General features: G+C 40.8%; 1 protein-coding gene across 18 annotated transcripts in view; it reads right to left on the reverse strand.

The window, feature by feature from the left end:
* Positions 1-15,156, reverse strand: part of FRYL (FRY like transcription coactivator) — a 276,985-nt gene extending 261,829 nt beyond the window's left edge. For all 18 annotated transcript variants that reach the window (XM_063723410.1, XM_054553891.2, XM_063723409.1 and 15 more), the window contains exon 1: positions 14,113-15,156. The gene's annotated coding sequence lies outside the window, so the exon portion shown is untranslated. The remainder of the gene's footprint in view (positions 1-14,112) is intronic.
* Positions 15,157-16,487: the final 1,331 nt, after the last annotated feature.

Raw genomic sequence — 16,487 nt, forward strand, 5'->3', positions numbered from 1 at the left:
TGAGCAAGGTACAGAATAGGTATTTTTCCAAAGGAAGACATACAAACAGGCCAATAGGTATATAAAAAGGTGTTCAATATCACTAAACATCAGGGAAATGCAAATCAAAACCACAATGAGTTATCTCACATCCAGAATGGCCAGTATCAAACTATAACAAGTGTTGGTGAGGATGTGGAGAAAAGGGAATGCTTGCATACGCTGGTGGGAATGTAAATTGGTACAGTCATCTTGGAAAACAGTATGGAGGTTCCTCAAAAAATTAAAAATATAACTGCCAAATGATCCAGCAATTTCACTACTGGGTATATATCCAAAGTAAATAATATCACAATCTCAGAGAGATATGTGTACTCCCACGTTCATTGCGGCGTTATTCACAATAGCCATAATGTGCTGTTGTGAGTTTGGTTTGTGAGGAACTACACACAATGGCTACAATCTCTGTTCCCTGAGAAGCTGCAGGGGCTAGTCAGAGTCCACACTCCTGAGACTTTTACCTTTCTTCAAGACACAAATAAAAGAGGTCAGATGACAGCTGTTTCCTTAACAGCCAGGCCCCAGGAATCAGTGACTTTTGGGGACATGCTGGTATATTTCACTAAGCAGAATGGGCCAGCCTGATGCCTACTCAGAGGCCCTTGTGCAGGGATGTGATGCAGGCGGGCTCTGAGGCTGTTGGCCTTCCCAATATCACCCACTTCCAACCAGTTCCGATCTCTCAGCTACAGCAAGGCAAAGAGCCATGATCCACCCAGTCACAGGGGGCCCTGAGTAGGAGGAACCAAGAGCAGACTCAGGATGCATCTCAAAAGAAGATATACCTACTCAACTGAAACAATATCACATACAATACAATTTAAAATTCCTCAAAATAATCAGTGCTAGGAAGTCAGAACAAAGGCTTCATTCTTTTTTCTTTTTTTTTTTTGTAAACACATTCACCAAGTAGTACAAAGGCTTAATTCTTTACACCTTTAAATACCAGTTTTCAAAGTAAGGAGGTGATTTAAGAGTCACCTTAAATGATGTCAAATAAGCATTTTCTTCTGTAGATTCCTGGATTTCCATAGATTTATTGTTTTCAATTCATTAAAATTATGAATTTTGATGTTAAAAAACAGATGAATGGATAAAACATTATATTATATATTTTATATATATTATATAAAAAATATATATTGTATTATATAATAAATATATATCCACTGTATTAGTCTGTTCTCACACTGCTAGAAGACATACCTGAGACTGGGTAATTTATAGAGAAGAGATATTTAAGGCTTATAATTCTGCAAGCTGTACAGGTTTCTGCTTCCGGATAAGCCTTAGGAAACTTACAATCATGGCAGAAGGTAAAGAGGAAGCACGCACCGCCTTCACATGGCCAGCAGGAAAGAGAGAGGGAAGGGGGATGTGCTACACACTTTCAAAGGACAACAGCCAGATCTTCTGAGAACTCGCTCACTATCACAAGAAGAGCAAGGGGGAAATCTGACCCCATGATCCAATCACCTCCCACCAAGTCCCTCCCCCAACATTGGGGATTACAATTCGACATGAGATTTGGGTGGGGACACAGAGCCAAACTATATCATGCACATACACACACAACAGAATATTATTCAGCCTTAAAAAAAGAACATCCTGCCATTTGCAACCACGTAGATGAACCTCGAGGACATTATGCTAAGTGAAATAAATCAAACACAGAAAGACGAATACTGCATGATCTCACTAATAAATGGAATCTAAACTTTAAAAAGCCAAACTCAGAGTAACAGAGTAGAATGGTGGTTGCCGGAACCAGTGGGTGGGAGAAAAGGGGAAATATTGGTGAAAGGGTACAAACTTTCAGTTTATAAGATGAGTAAGTTCTGAAAACCTAATGTACAGCATGGGTTTTCTCATCTTGGGTGGTGGGAAGCAGTGTGGTAGTGGTGGCAGCAGCAGAGGCTTCTTCATCCGACTTCCTAATCCTGGATTGCAGCTGCAGGTCCATTCTCCAGTCTGTAGAGTATCCAGAGACAAGGACGGCAACAGCACAAGCTCTAGATTCCAGCACAGCCCCAGCGGTGCCCTCAGAGCTCCCCTTGTGGGTAACCTCTGATTGATTTGGAGTCAAATGTGGCAGTCCAGCCTAAAATTGCTGCTTGGCCCTTCTAATAATTTGGTAAGCACCTAATACCTTGCATTAAACCTCTTCTAGCTTAAAATACTCAGGGGGGTTTCTTTTCCTGACACTGAATACAGTACGTAAAGGTTTCCTAAAGGAAAGGTGGCAGTTGCACACCCTGAGGGATGGCTTGTGATGTCCTCTCATTTGCTCCCTTCCAGCATACTGCAACACACTGCAGCTTACAGGTGCCCAACTAAGTAGATTTGCAGATCTCATCTGAATTGTGATAGCACTCATAAACGGACAAATAGATTCTTAAAAGATTTTTACAAAGAAGGACAGATTAAGCATAATATTAATAAATCAAAATACAAGCAAACAAAACAAAAATGGTAGCACTGACAGTTGCTCTGTTACCAATATTAGTGCTTTATCAAAAATTATAAGGTAAAAAAGTGATTATTTTGTAAAACATAAAACTTTCAGAAGAAAACAGAGGCGAAAATCTTCAGGACCTAGGACTGGGTGAAGAGTCCATAGACTTGACAGAGAAAGTACAATTCAGCCGGTTGCAGTAGCTCACGCCTGTAATCCCAGCACTCTGGAAGGCCGAGGCAGGCGGATTACAAAGTCAGGAGTTTGAGACTAGCCTGACCAACATGGTGAAACCCTGTTTCTTCTAAAAATACAAAAAGTAGCTGGGTGTGGTGGCGGGCACCTGTAATCCCAGCTACTCAGAAGGCTGGGGCAGGAGAATCACTTGAACCCAGGAGGCAGAGGTTGAGCGTGCCATTGCACTCCAGCCTGGGTGACACAGCGAGACCCTGTCTCAAAAAAAAAAAAAAGGTACAATTCATAGAACAAAAAAAATTGATTAAATGCATTATATGGCTTGGCACAGTGGCTCACGCCTGTAATCCCAACACTTTGCGAGGCTGAGGCAGGAAGACTGCTTGAGGCCAGGAGTTCAAGACCAGCCTGGACAACACAGCGAGGCCCTGTCTCTACCAAACACAAAAACAAAAACAAAAATAAAATTAGCTGGGCATGGTGGTGGTGCAGGCCTGTAGTCTCAGCTACTCTGGAGGCTGAGATGGGAGGATCACTTGACAGGTGGTAGAGGTTGCAGTGAACCATGATTGCACCACTGCACTCCAGCCTGAGTAACAGAATGAGACCCTGTCTCAAAAAAAATAAATAACAGATGGACTATATGAAAATGCAAACGTTCTGTTCTATGAAAAATCTATTAAGAGGATAAAAAGACAAGCTTCAGATGCAGAGAAAATGTTTACCTACCACATAACTGGCAAAGAACTTCTATCTAGAATATATAAAGAATCCTGAAAACTCTACAATAAAAAACAATCCCATTTGCCCCTTAGGGAAACAGTTAATTTAGGGAAAGGCATATTAAAACCATAACATTATCAATACAATACTATTAGAACAGTTAAAATATAAAATAATGATAATACGAAATGTTGGAGAGGACATAGAGAAACTTTCATATGGATGAAATGGAACTTTCCATATATTGCTGGTGAAAACATACAGCCACTTTGGAAAACAGTCTGGTAGTTTCTTATAAAACTAAACATACACTTACAGTATGACCCAGTAATTGCACTCTTGGTCATTTATCCCAGAGAAATGAAAACCTAAAAACTGTACATAAATATTCCCAGCAGCTTTTTAGTTAACAGCCAAAACCTGGAAATAGCTCTTATATTCTTCAGTGGGTGAAGAGTTAAACTATGTACTCTGCTACGTTCATACAATAAATACTACTCAGCAATAAGAAGAAATAAGCTATAGCGTGAGACAGGTTGGATGGTTTTCTAGGACTTTATACTAAGTGAAAAAGTCAATCGCAAAAGGTTACATACAGTACGATTCCATTTATGAGACATTCTCAAAATGACAGAGTGAAAAGAGAATTAGTGGCTGCCAGTAAATACGGAAAAGGAGGTGGGGGGAACCTTGAGCTTCACGAGGGAGTTTCTTGGCAGTGGTGGGACAGTTCTATATCTTGACTGTGGTGGTGGCAGTTAGACAAATCTACCTGTACATACACATATAAAGGCATCTACAAAAATTTTATCAAATTGCATAGAACTGTACACACGCATATACATATAAATGAACACATTAAAAAACATGAAATCTGAATATTAACAACATTGTATCAGTTTCCTAGTTAAGGTTATTAATATGTTATCTTATGTAAGATGTTACAACTGGGAGAAGCTGAATGAAGGTGACACAGGACTCCCTGTACTATTCTCGCAACTTCCCATGAGTCTATAAATACTTCAAAATTAAAAAAAAAAAAATGTTTAAGTGATGACATTCAATCACGTTTTTCTTAATTTACAAATTACTAATATTTTAAGTAGGATCACAAACATGGAACTAATATATTTTAAATTATTTGAAAATGTTTTTCATCCTTATCACATTTTTTTTAATTGTCTTTTTTTTTTTTTTTTTGAGACAGAGTTTCGCTCTTGTTGCCCAGTCTGGAGTGCAATGGCGCAATCTCGGCTCACCGCAACCTCCTCCTCCCAGGTTCAAGAGATTCTCCTGCCTCAGCCTCCTGAGTAGCTGGGATTACAGGCATGCACTACCACACCTGGCTAATTTTGTATTTTTAGTAGAGATGGGGTTTCTCCATGTTGGTCGAGCTGGTCTCGAACTCCCAACCTCAGGTGATCTGCTCGCCTCAGCCTCCCAAAGTGCTGGAATTACAGGTGTGAGCCACCACGCCCGGGTTAATGTCTTATTATGAACATAATTTATAGTATATAGTTTACAATAAATAAGCATACACATATTGGGAATGAAGACTCAATTTTTTATACTGCTGAAATAAAATTTTTGCAGACTTCTATTACAGACGCTACAAAATTCCAAGCTACTATCCATCCCTTAAAACTTTTACCTTGGGAAGAACATTAGAACAGGAAAAATGTTAGAACAGGAAAAATACTAAACTAAGAATCAAAGCACAGTTCTTTTTTTGTTTGTTTTTTGTTATTTCCTTTCAAATCTATACCTGCAGAAAAAGAACAATTCTAAACAAGTCACAATCTCATTCTCATCTATAAAATGCAGAAATTCTACTGTATCATTCCTAAGGACATTCTAGCTCCAAAAACATTAACTCTAAGGCAGGAAAAGGTGAAAACAATGAAAAAACGCATGACAAACTGTAACTAGTATTTATGGAAAGTACATTAAGGGTTCAGTAGTATCAGGAATATTACATACAAGATATGGTCTAAATTGCATCAACACAAATACAGAAAAATGCATCTATAAAGATAATTTTACCTCAAAGAAAACAGATTAAGATCCAGTTTAAACAAAAATATTTAGGTAACAGACACATCTGGCTATTTTACAAGCAATCTCATAGTGCTTTAAGACTTTTAATATCTGCTCTTTGAATTATATTGTAACAAACAATATACCAGTACATCTAAGTATCCTAGTATACATGCTTAGGGTTTTGATGGTTCTTACAAGAAGTAGACTAGCAAGTCATTCTAACAGGAAAAACAGTTCTTCTCCATCCACTTGAGTTAGACTTAACAAGACAATTTTCAGAGATTTATTATTCAGAGGAAGTTAAACATCCACAAGGTAGTATCTACCATCCTGTTATACCATCCTCGGCTATCCAGAAGCATCACTTAGCCAAAACAGAGTCAAAAACCAGAAAAAAAGCACGAGTCCTCTAAGCAGTAAAAAACAAGTCCCTAGCACTAAAGCTTCATGCACAGGAAGTCTTCTGGTTCCTCACCCAGAAGAACATGCTGTCATTTTTATCCACCATTCAGCAAGTACTGTATGGGGTTCTGTTCCCACAGCACACTGAAAACATCAAATTATAAAGAGGAGACTACTATGGGCAGGCATAATGAGAGCAAACAAAGAGATAACAGTTAACAATAAAGTAATAAGCAAATCAACCCCCAAAAGCAGACATGATTTAGAAAGGAATGGTTTCACCAACACACAAACAAAATATGATTCTCTGTACATTGCTGGCTGAGGACACTAATTGGCTAAAGTTCCTTTTGCAAATAAATTGTTGCGAGTTCACTGACATCCCAGACATACGAATGTCACCAAATCTATTGACTACTTAATAAGGAAGGTGATAAGTATTAATAATGTATATGTACCATCTTTTAAGGTGGAAGGATGCAGATTATATTTTGAGAATTTTCTGTAATTGTTTCCATTAACTATACTTTATACTTCTACAGGCTAGCAAGTCTTTGTCTTTTTAAGATTATTTTGAATGACTATTTTTGATAGTAATTCACTTGATAGTCACATGAGACCTGCTGGTGAAGGCAACAGTGAGCCGTGATTGCACCACTGCACTCCAGCCTGGGCAACAGAGCAAGACTCTGTCAAAAAAATAAATACCTTTCTAAAGTTGGATCTACATACATCAAGGGATGATGTACTTGAATCTACTCATAGTATTTATACACATTGAGAGGGATCAAGTTACATAGGAATGTACATTTATTAAGATGCACGTCCACCAAACTAATATTTTTAACCAGTATTATAGATGGCATAACCCATCTTAAGTTTTAAAATGGAAAAATAAAATTACAAATTATCTTTCCAGCATTCTTTACTATTGAACTAAATTAAATCACATCTGAAGCTTACCCTGAAATGAAGAGACCTACCAAAAAAAAAAAAAAAAAAAACAGAACAAAACAAGAATTCTGAGAAGTGGAATATATTACACTGAAATCCATTCAGGCAACAAAGAACACATGAGTGGTTTATATCCTAAAAAGCAAGGCTGCACTGCAGTAAGTAAACAAACTAATGTTCCTTTTTCATCAACTTTTAGATGCTTTTAACAACAACAACACTTTTAACCTTTCTGAAGTATGGATGCTGAAATAGAGGTGTATCTTACAACTACTGTCATCCAACAGCAGGATGTAGTTGGTGAAAACGTTCAGTTGATTCCTCCTGGAAAGATCAAGGAAGCACCAGCATCAAAGTGTCTTACGTTTGATCAAAAATAGTCACTCAAAATAGTCTTAAAAAGACAAAGAAATGATCAGAAGCCTGTAAAAGTATAATCAACAGAGACAACTACAGAAAATTCTCAAAATGTAAGCTGCATCCTCCTACCTTAAAAGATGGTATATATAAATTACTTATCACACTACTTAGGAAGTAGTCAACAGATTTAGCTATTATTATTGTAAGATGCAAGATAAAGACTAGTAGAGCTGATGAAAATATCTGTGATCATAGTGATCAGCCAGTCAATAAGCACTTATTAAGGGTCTACCAAGTCACTAGCAACATGCAAGAGTAATGCAAATCCATCATGATCAATCTACGAAGCACTATTTTTTTAACCAGTAAGGGGCAAATGTCACATCGCATTCATCAACGATTAGAACTAAGTACTTTTAACTTCCTTTAAAGTATTGCCCTTTATTTGAGTCCAGTCTGCAGAACTCGAAACCTAAATTGTTTACCTGAAAAGAGTCATCAAATGATTATGTTAGTATAAGGAAGTGTTACCAGAATGAGTCTAATGATTTTCATAGGGGAAAAAAAAAAATTCCTATTATTCTCCAGGCTTGGGTAGAATAACGATGGGTTAAATTTTCTCTTAAAACCTTTCTACGGTGGCTCACACCTGTAATCCCAGCACTTTGGGAGGCCAAGGCAGGCGGACAGCTTGCCTAGGAGTTCAATATCAGCCTAGGCAACATGGCAAGATCCTCTTTCTACAAAAAACAGCTGGGTGTGGTGGCACATGCCTGTGGTTACAGCTACTCAGGGGGCTGAGGTGAAAGGATCACTTGAGCCCAGCTGGTGGAGGCTACAGTGAGCTGTGACTGCGCCACTGCACTCCAGCCTGGGTAACAGAGTGAGACTCTGTATCAAATAAATACATAAATAAGTACCTTTCTAAACTTGGAGCTACCCACATCAAAGAATGATGTACTTGAATCTATTCACAGTACTTACACACATTGAGAGGGATCAAGTTACACAGGAATGTACATTTAATAAAATGTTATTTTTTATTTATATAGAATGTCCAAAATAGGCAAATATATAAACAAAGAATATAGATCAGTGGTTGCCTAGGGCTGGGGATGGGGTGGGGATGGGATGAAAAAGTTCTAAAATTAATTGAGGTTATGGTACACAACTCTGAAATAGAATAAAAACCACTGAATTGTACATTTTTAATAGGTAAATTATATGGCAGATGAATTACATTTCAAAAAAGCTGTCACTTTAAAATTTTAACTCTTCACAAAACTTAACAAATCAAAACTGCTGCATTATGGTCAAATTCCACAGGACCTACTACCCCTCTGTCAGATATTATTCCTGGCCCAGTTGACTCCATCACTGACAGTGTTACATGGTCCCTTTCTTAACACTCCAATCTTTCCCCCACAAACATAAAGACTGAATGGGAAAAAGAGGGTGGTAGGGGGATCTATTTTGTCAAAGTTAAAAATATTTCACACTGAATTTTAATACAAATCATTTTTTTTTTTTTTTTTGGAGACGGACTCTTGCCCTGTCACCTAGGCTGGAGCACAGTGGCGTGATCTTGGCTCACTGCAACTTCCGCCTCCTGGGTTCAAGCGATTCTCTTGCCTCAGACTCCAGAGTACCTGGGACTACAGGCATGTGCCACCACACCCAGCTAATTTTTTTGTATTTTAAATACAGACAGGGTTTCACTATGTTGGACAGGCTGGTCTCGAACTCATATCCTCAGTGATCTGCCCACCTCGGTCTCCGAGTGCTGGGATTACAGGCGTGAGCCACCACATCCAGCCAATGATTTTTCAAAATAATATTTTTCATAACAAAAAGCACAAATCCTGGTAAAGACATCTATTTATTACAGCATTTTGAGCTTAAAAGAATGTATTACTACTATGTCAGCAAAATATGAGTTATTTGCTAGGATACCAATGTAGTCTCATAATGATATTCTTTGAAATGCATGATACCTGTAAAGTATAAGGAAAGACACAACTACGTTTGCAGAATTTCAGAAATATTTTGCCCCACAGGAACAGCAGTATTTGCAATCCCAAAAAACAATTCTAAGTTAACAAGTTTAATTCAAGAGGTTCCATGGACCTAACCCACCTCCTGTGGAAGACCACGTTTGTGTGCTAGGCTATTTTGGAAGAGGCTATGCAGAACAATAAACAAATGAGTGAATAATAAGTTCACCAAAGGGTGCACTTCATCTAAGCTACCTTTAATCCACATGTTCCACTCTGCACTGGTCTATTTAAGGTTCCTGCTCAGAGGAGCTAATAACTTGTGACAGATACAAACTTAATCTTACCCTCAATGCCTAGCATGGTACACACTATAGATGCAGTTCTCAAAAGTCTGCTAAATGAAAGATTTTTTTTCAGCTGATTAGGCCGCCTGGCTGCTTACAGCTGGGTTTTCTATTTGGGATCCTTTGGAAACCCTTTCTGCCCTCTGGGGTAGCTTAAAGAAGCACGTGGAACAACAGGCTCTTCTCACCTACTTCACCAGCCTAAACTGTAGCCCCCTTTTTATAATTAGCAACTTAACGTTTGAGTGATTCCACCATGAACAAATCTACATTTCTCCTTGGGCTACTATGAGGAGTGCCCGCTGGGAGTCTCAAAGCAATTTTTAATCCTCTCTCGAGGAGAAGAAGAAGAAGAATCAAGAAAGAAGAAGAAATTAAAGTGTGTACTCCAAAAATATTCTGGGGTAAAGGCAGATAAACTGTTCAGGCACACAGGTTTTGATCAATTTTTGCACAGAGTACGAAGTCTACATTTTGAACACAAACATACTAGTGGCAGCTTTGTATCCTAAGAAAAGGTAAAAGGAACCAGAATTACCAGGCCTGGAGAAATTATTTTTAAAGATAAGTATATAAAAAATGATTAGTTTTCTCCACGCCCAGTAAACGTAATTTACTAACTAAAATTTGCAAGCATGAGAGACAGTTTAAGACAGTCCTATACAGAGGTTAAAAAAAAAGGAAAAGAAAAAAAGGAAAAAAAAACCTGAAAGAATAAACAACCATTAACAATGTTACAATGTGATAGGAGCAGTGTTATGTGACACTTTTCCTTTCTTTTTCTTTTTTTTTTTTTTTTTTAATAGAGTCAGAGTCTCCCTTTGTTGCCCATACTGCTCTTTAACTCCTGGGCTCAAGCCATCTTCCTGCCTCAGCCTCCCAAAGTGCTGGGATTACAGGCATGAGCCACCATGCCCAGCCACTTTTAATTTTGAAATTACGCATTTCTTTCATATTAATATTTTACAACAAGCATGTGAAACTTTGATAAGGAAAAACTTTTTCTCCTTTAAACATAAATACACACTTTCCCCCAAATAAAACTAAATTTAAACTTCTTTACAGTAAGTGATTTTCTAGAATACTGGTGGGCTATTAAAACTGCCCAAGTACTTTAGGCCACAGTAAAAATGAAAGGGCTCTAACTTCTGTTAATTTTAGCAAACTCCACAATCTAATAAAAGAAATATACACATAGCCATACTGTAAGTCAGACCGTGGCTTGTACCGTAAGAAGATTTTACAGGAGCAAAAACAAAGAACAATCACCTGGGATTAGGAGAACAGAGGGAAGAGCTTGCAGACAAGGTGACATCTGAGCAGGGCCAGATGGATGATCCCTGTCACTATGTAACAATAGTTGAAATTCAGAGCACATACTCTGTCGCCCCAAAATATTTTATACATAAAAATAGCTCTAGTAGAGAACATATACCCAGTCTACCCCCAAAACTACTTTATTAAAAAATGTATTTAAAAATATATTTTCTAAAATCTGCTAAAGCCATGAAAACTTGTCCACTTCAATCATTTCAATTACATGAATCCTGTGTCACTGTTACTTTGTACTTGTTACTGCACTGACATACCCACTGTCCTTTTCCTAAGAATCGTAATTTTGCACCTTCTCATTAAACTGTATACATCTGATTTGCTGGCTCTGGGTCTAATTTAAAAAAAAAAAAAAGAAACTATTGAGAGCAAGACTGTCATCCAGTTCTACTTTATCTCCATAAATACTCTGTCATCGGTTTCTACTTTATATAATACCCTTTAAATAAAAGTATACTCAACAGATGTTATTGACACATAAAACCTAGTTCTGAATAATTGTGACAATGTGTTCACCAACACAAAAGATGTCTGTGGAACAGATATTATAAACAAATCACAATTTTGTACATAGAACAAAGAATCTCTAGATTGACATATCTTCCCCCAACAGTAAGCCAATTGCTGGCCTTTAGTATAAAATGTTCAGAAAGGTGTTTATTTAAAAAATTAAATAACTCAAGCGGCCTTTACGGGACATTATCTTTCTCTGTCACAAAGACCTAATAATACATTTATTGGGTACTAAAAAGGTCCGAGGTGATACAGTGAATCTGAACAGAAATGGAGGATAATTCTAGCTCCCAAGGATCTCAAGAAACAGTTCATAACTCAAGAAATGTGTGCATATAAAACAATATGTTTAAAACAATGTAGAAAGCACAAATGAGGAAAAAGTCTTTTTCAGGAAATACAGTCTAGATATTTCAAAGATAATCTGAATGTTTTATTTATATGTGCCCTTCTAAAAGTTAAGAAATTCTTTTATTGTTTAAATAAATTGGTAAGTAAACAAAGACAGACATTTAAAAACAGAAAAGAAGGAATATTAGGTGAAACAATGCCAGATACCATGAAGATTACTACAAACGGCCAAGCATGGTGGCTCAGCCTGTAATCCCAGCACTTTGAGAGGCCAAAGCAGAAGGATTGCTTGAGGCCAGGAGTTGGAGACCAGCCCTCTATACGAAAAATTAAAAAGTGAGACCACCATCTCTACAAAAAATAAAAATTTCAGCTAGGCGCAGTCATGCCCACCTGTAGTCCCGGCTACTACAGAGCCTGGGGTGGGAGGATCATTTGAACCCAAAGAATTTGTTTTTGTGTGTCTTCATTTCCTAAATTCTGTGAGAAAAATATATTTTTCTTTCAAACATTATCTGATATTGGCTTCCAATTTCCCAAGTAGTTTCTCTATTGTTACTGCTGAGCCTGTGAATTTACAATGTTCCATACCACTCGGAAGTTACTAGACAGTAAATTAATCGATGAACACTTTAAAAAGTTGGACTGCTTTAATAAAAAAAACAAAACAAAACTGGGTCACATGTTCCAACAGAATTCCCTCTTTTAGAGAACTAATTTTACAAAATAATTCAGAGTGGAAGAAAAAACACGATGGAATGCTATTTTTGATAATGAGTAGCAGAAAAAAGACCAAAGAATAACACACCCACTCCTACTTTGTTTATACGGTTGTAACTTGCACATGCAAGTACTCTACAAAGTATTGCACAAGAAGAAACTGTCAAAAATGAATGCTTATGAAAACATTCTTCACTAAGGCCTCTAACAAGGAATGTGCTATCTCTGATTTCCTCAGCAAGTACCGACAGATTAAGCAGAGTGATAATGCTCAAGATGAAAAGAAGTCTTATACTAGTTTTATCAATAGTAAAAGCTGTTGGTACTAATTATAATGCCTATAAATTCAGTAGCAGAATCAACTTTACAGACGATATCTCCTAGGCAGCACAGCATTTTATAAAACCAATTTTATTTCCATCAAAACCCTCTTTCCCCCTCAATCCAATAGACCCTGGCAACCTGTCTTGCTGTGTCTTTTTTCCCTTACCCTTCCAAAAGAACCCCAGCCAGTGAATCGAGGTAATATTTTCCGCAGTTCAAAGGTAAGGGCAAATTTAGCTCTACTAAGAACTCTTGCTCCTCACCAGCACACACCCTAACCCCCACCCCCTTTTCTTTTTCTTTTCAAATCTTGGCCTAGGAAAGATTAATGCTCCCATATCATTGCAAATCCACAAAAATGCGATTTTAGGTGGCGAGGAACTAAACTAGGATGGCAGGAAAGACCGGCAGCAATCAATCATTTCGCCCTAGAAACCAGCCTCTCCAGAACGCAGGAAACCAAGCTATGCCCAAAGAACCTGCCGCCCGGAAGCAACAACTTCCATCAAACGGCAAAGAAAAGTTGCAAAGAAGAGCTCAGCGCCCAGGCACCCTGCCCGGTGCCGAGGCTGAGAGCAGCAGGCACTCTACAGACCGAGTCAGCTCGCGGGCGGTGGCCGCGGTGTCCGCAGGGCTGGCCCGGCTCCGGAAGGCTCCGGGTCCCGGGGTGCGCCAACGGCCCGGGGCTGCGCGGGCACAGCGCCCGTACCCCTCCCCAGGGCCGCGAGCAGTGGGCGGAGAGACCAGAGCAAGGGAAAAGGCGGACAATGCCCGCTTGGGCTGGCGCGCTCCGCCGGTCCCCGCCAGCCCTGCCCGCCGGGGCCCGCCAGCCGCCGCGTTGTTTGCTCCTCCGCCCTCCCTTCCCAGCCGGGGCGGCGGAGCCGTGGTCGCCGGTCTTCCTCCACCTCTGCCGCCGCCTTCCTTCCCGCGGGGCGGCTCCCGCGAGTCGGTGGCGAGGCGGCGCGCGACCAGAGCAGGACGCGCGAGAAGGCGGCGCGCGAGGGGTACCCGGGCGCGCGCGAGAAGAGCCAGGCACGGGAGGGGAAGGGGACGTGCTGGAGGGACGTGCGGGAGAGACGGGCGCGCGGCGCTCCCCGCGGAACCGCCGGAGCTCGGGCGGGCTTTCGGTTGAGGCTGGGGTTGCGCCGCGGTTTGGTGTCCGTTACGAGCGCCGGCCCGGGCCGCGCCGCTTGCCAGCCATCCTGGACCGCCTTCCCTCGGCGCCCACCAGGCAGAACAGCTGGCGAGGGCCGACGACCTCGTCTCCCGCCCAGGCTGGGCTGCCGGCGGCGGACATGCCGGCGCCTGCCCCGGAGCTGGAAGAGAAAGTGAAATGAAGCGCCTTTCCTCAGTCAACACCTACCCGTCCCCAGTCCTAGTACAGCTGCCTCGCTCCTCCAGCGCCGCCGGTCCCCGCCCTCGGGCCCCTGGCTCCGTTCTCTTGACAATGGCGCGTCCCCTTTAAGGAATAATCCGATCGGAACCGATCTATGGTTAAACCTCCCTCCGACTCTGATTTTAACCGGATTTCTCTCTCGCTCTCTCCCAGAGCCCGACGGCCGCCCGGCTGTGCTGCGAGCTGTTCCCACCCCTTCCCTGCCCCGCCCACCCCCTGGCCTTCCTGATTGGCGAGAAACACTACAACAGGAACAGCAGTCCTCGCCCTCCACTGGCCTGGCCAGCCGCCGCTCAAAGTTGCTCCCACCTTCTCCCCGCCCCTTTTCCCGGGTTGGTCCTCCCTCTAATCATTCTCTGCCCTCGCCTCTAACGTTGCTTTGGAGCCCTGGCAGTCAAGGCTCACCCTCCCGCCTCCGGAAAGCGAACTTTATTTTTATTGGTGAAAGGACATCTTCCTGTACACTTGATTGGGCAAGGAAAGAGCTAGTCTGCACGCCCCCTACCATTATTACTCTCCCTTTACGGGCTTGAGAAACACAGCCGCAAAGTCCTCTCCGCTTTGCCTTCTAGGAGCGACTTTCCCTTTAAATGTTGTTAGGGGTCGAGGACAAACTCATATCCTATATTGAGGAAAGCTGGAAAGGGACAAGAGAAAAATTCAAAATTTTCTCCCGATGAGTAATGTATCCAGAGCTGGCGCCCGGATCCTGCGGAACCTTATCCAATGATCCAGAGAATGGAATGGTTAGAATTGAGTTAGAATACCTGAAAGTCCAGTGCTAATTCCTCCTGAGATTTACTCAACAAGTTTCATCCACTGTCCGCTCCACTCATACCATTGATTGCACTGGCATTTTGCCACCCGGAAGAGCTTTAATCAAGTTATCTGCAAACCTGGAGGTTTCCTTGCTTGTCTCGCAATTGTTCATTTAGAAAATCATTTCCATTACAAGTTCCGTTTAAGTCACGTCCTCTGTGACGTTCCGGCGTTTCCACGAGACCTGTTACTTTTTTGAAAAAATTAAGTAGATGGTACCCTTATGCCATCCTCAAAGTGTAGGACTTCGTTGCCCCTTGCTAGAACTGTAGGAAAAACACCCCAGGTCAGTTGAACCCAAGAGGGTACCATAAGGCTGTTTCTTGAACAGCTGAGATGCCTCTCAGGAGAAAACGCGTCTAAGGGAAAGAGGGAATCTGATACCAGAAGCTTGACCATGGAGCAGAACCTCACGCATTGAAAAGAGAAGCAATTATGTGGAAGCCTAGTGCAGGGTCTGCATTAGAGTTTCCCCAGTTTCCCACTGGAGCTGTAAGAACTAAAAGGTTTATTTCCACTAAAATTGAGTACAGGTACAGCTTCGGTACCCATCTAAGAATGTTAGGGGAAAATGGTTATGTGTTCGCTCCCTCTTTGCCAATGAACGTTGAAAGACTGTGTACCCCGGGGGCTTTAGTACATTTGCAGTGATACCCCCAGTAGAATCTAATGGTGCCAAGGAAGTGTCAGTGCTCAGCAGTACCCTAGAAAAGGGGCTTGATGATGACAGAGAAGGGTAAGTAAACATCAGTAGTTGGTAGTTCATAGGACTTTTCCCCAAGTACAGGTGAAAAATTTAATGAGGATTCCTAAAAATATGAAAGAGCAGGAAACAAAAGGGAACGTTGCAGGAAGGTGGTTTAGGTATCACCAGTGGGAGCAAGAGACAATGAACTATCTGGGTCGCATTTATACGGCCTTCACAGATACACACATCCTCCCTATTAAGTCCCTATAACTAAATCCCTATGCTTAGCCTATTCTGATTTTACTGTATCATAAAACTGCAGCCAAGCTAAACTAATACTTCTGGTTTACTCACTTACCACTCTCAAACTCTGAGACTGCTTCTGGGTTCTAATATTCTACATTAGAATATAAGAAGATTCTATGTACTGATATCTAGTATGATCTTCTGGAGATAAAGATATCCAGTGTTTCAGGCATGTACACACCTGCAGCTTTTGTTCAAGGTCTAAGTGATGTTTTCAGGTTCTTTCTAAAACACCTGCCCTATGATATCCAGCTTGTTACTGCCCTCTTTTGCTGCACTAGCAGACTGGGTGTATAAACTAGAGAAGGCAGTCTATGGTAACCTCTAGATTCTGTTACTTGTATTGAACCAACAATGCTGAGATCATCACCTTTCAAGTATAATTTGTGTTATTCTTTTCTCTAAATATTTCATATTTTCCCACAAAAGGATCATTTATCACTTTTTAGCCCACACATGCAACTTCCTGGTACTAATACTCCTACTGGCATTTCACAGCAAAGAAGAATTTTAAAAATCTACAAACCTG

Source organism: Pongo abelii, chromosome 3, assembly GCF_028885655.2.
Source record: "Pongo abelii isolate AG06213 chromosome 3, NHGRI_mPonAbe1-v2.0_pri, whole genome shotgun sequence".
NCBI classification, from domain to species: domain Eukaryota; kingdom Metazoa; phylum Chordata; class Mammalia; order Primates; family Hominidae; genus Pongo; species Pongo abelii.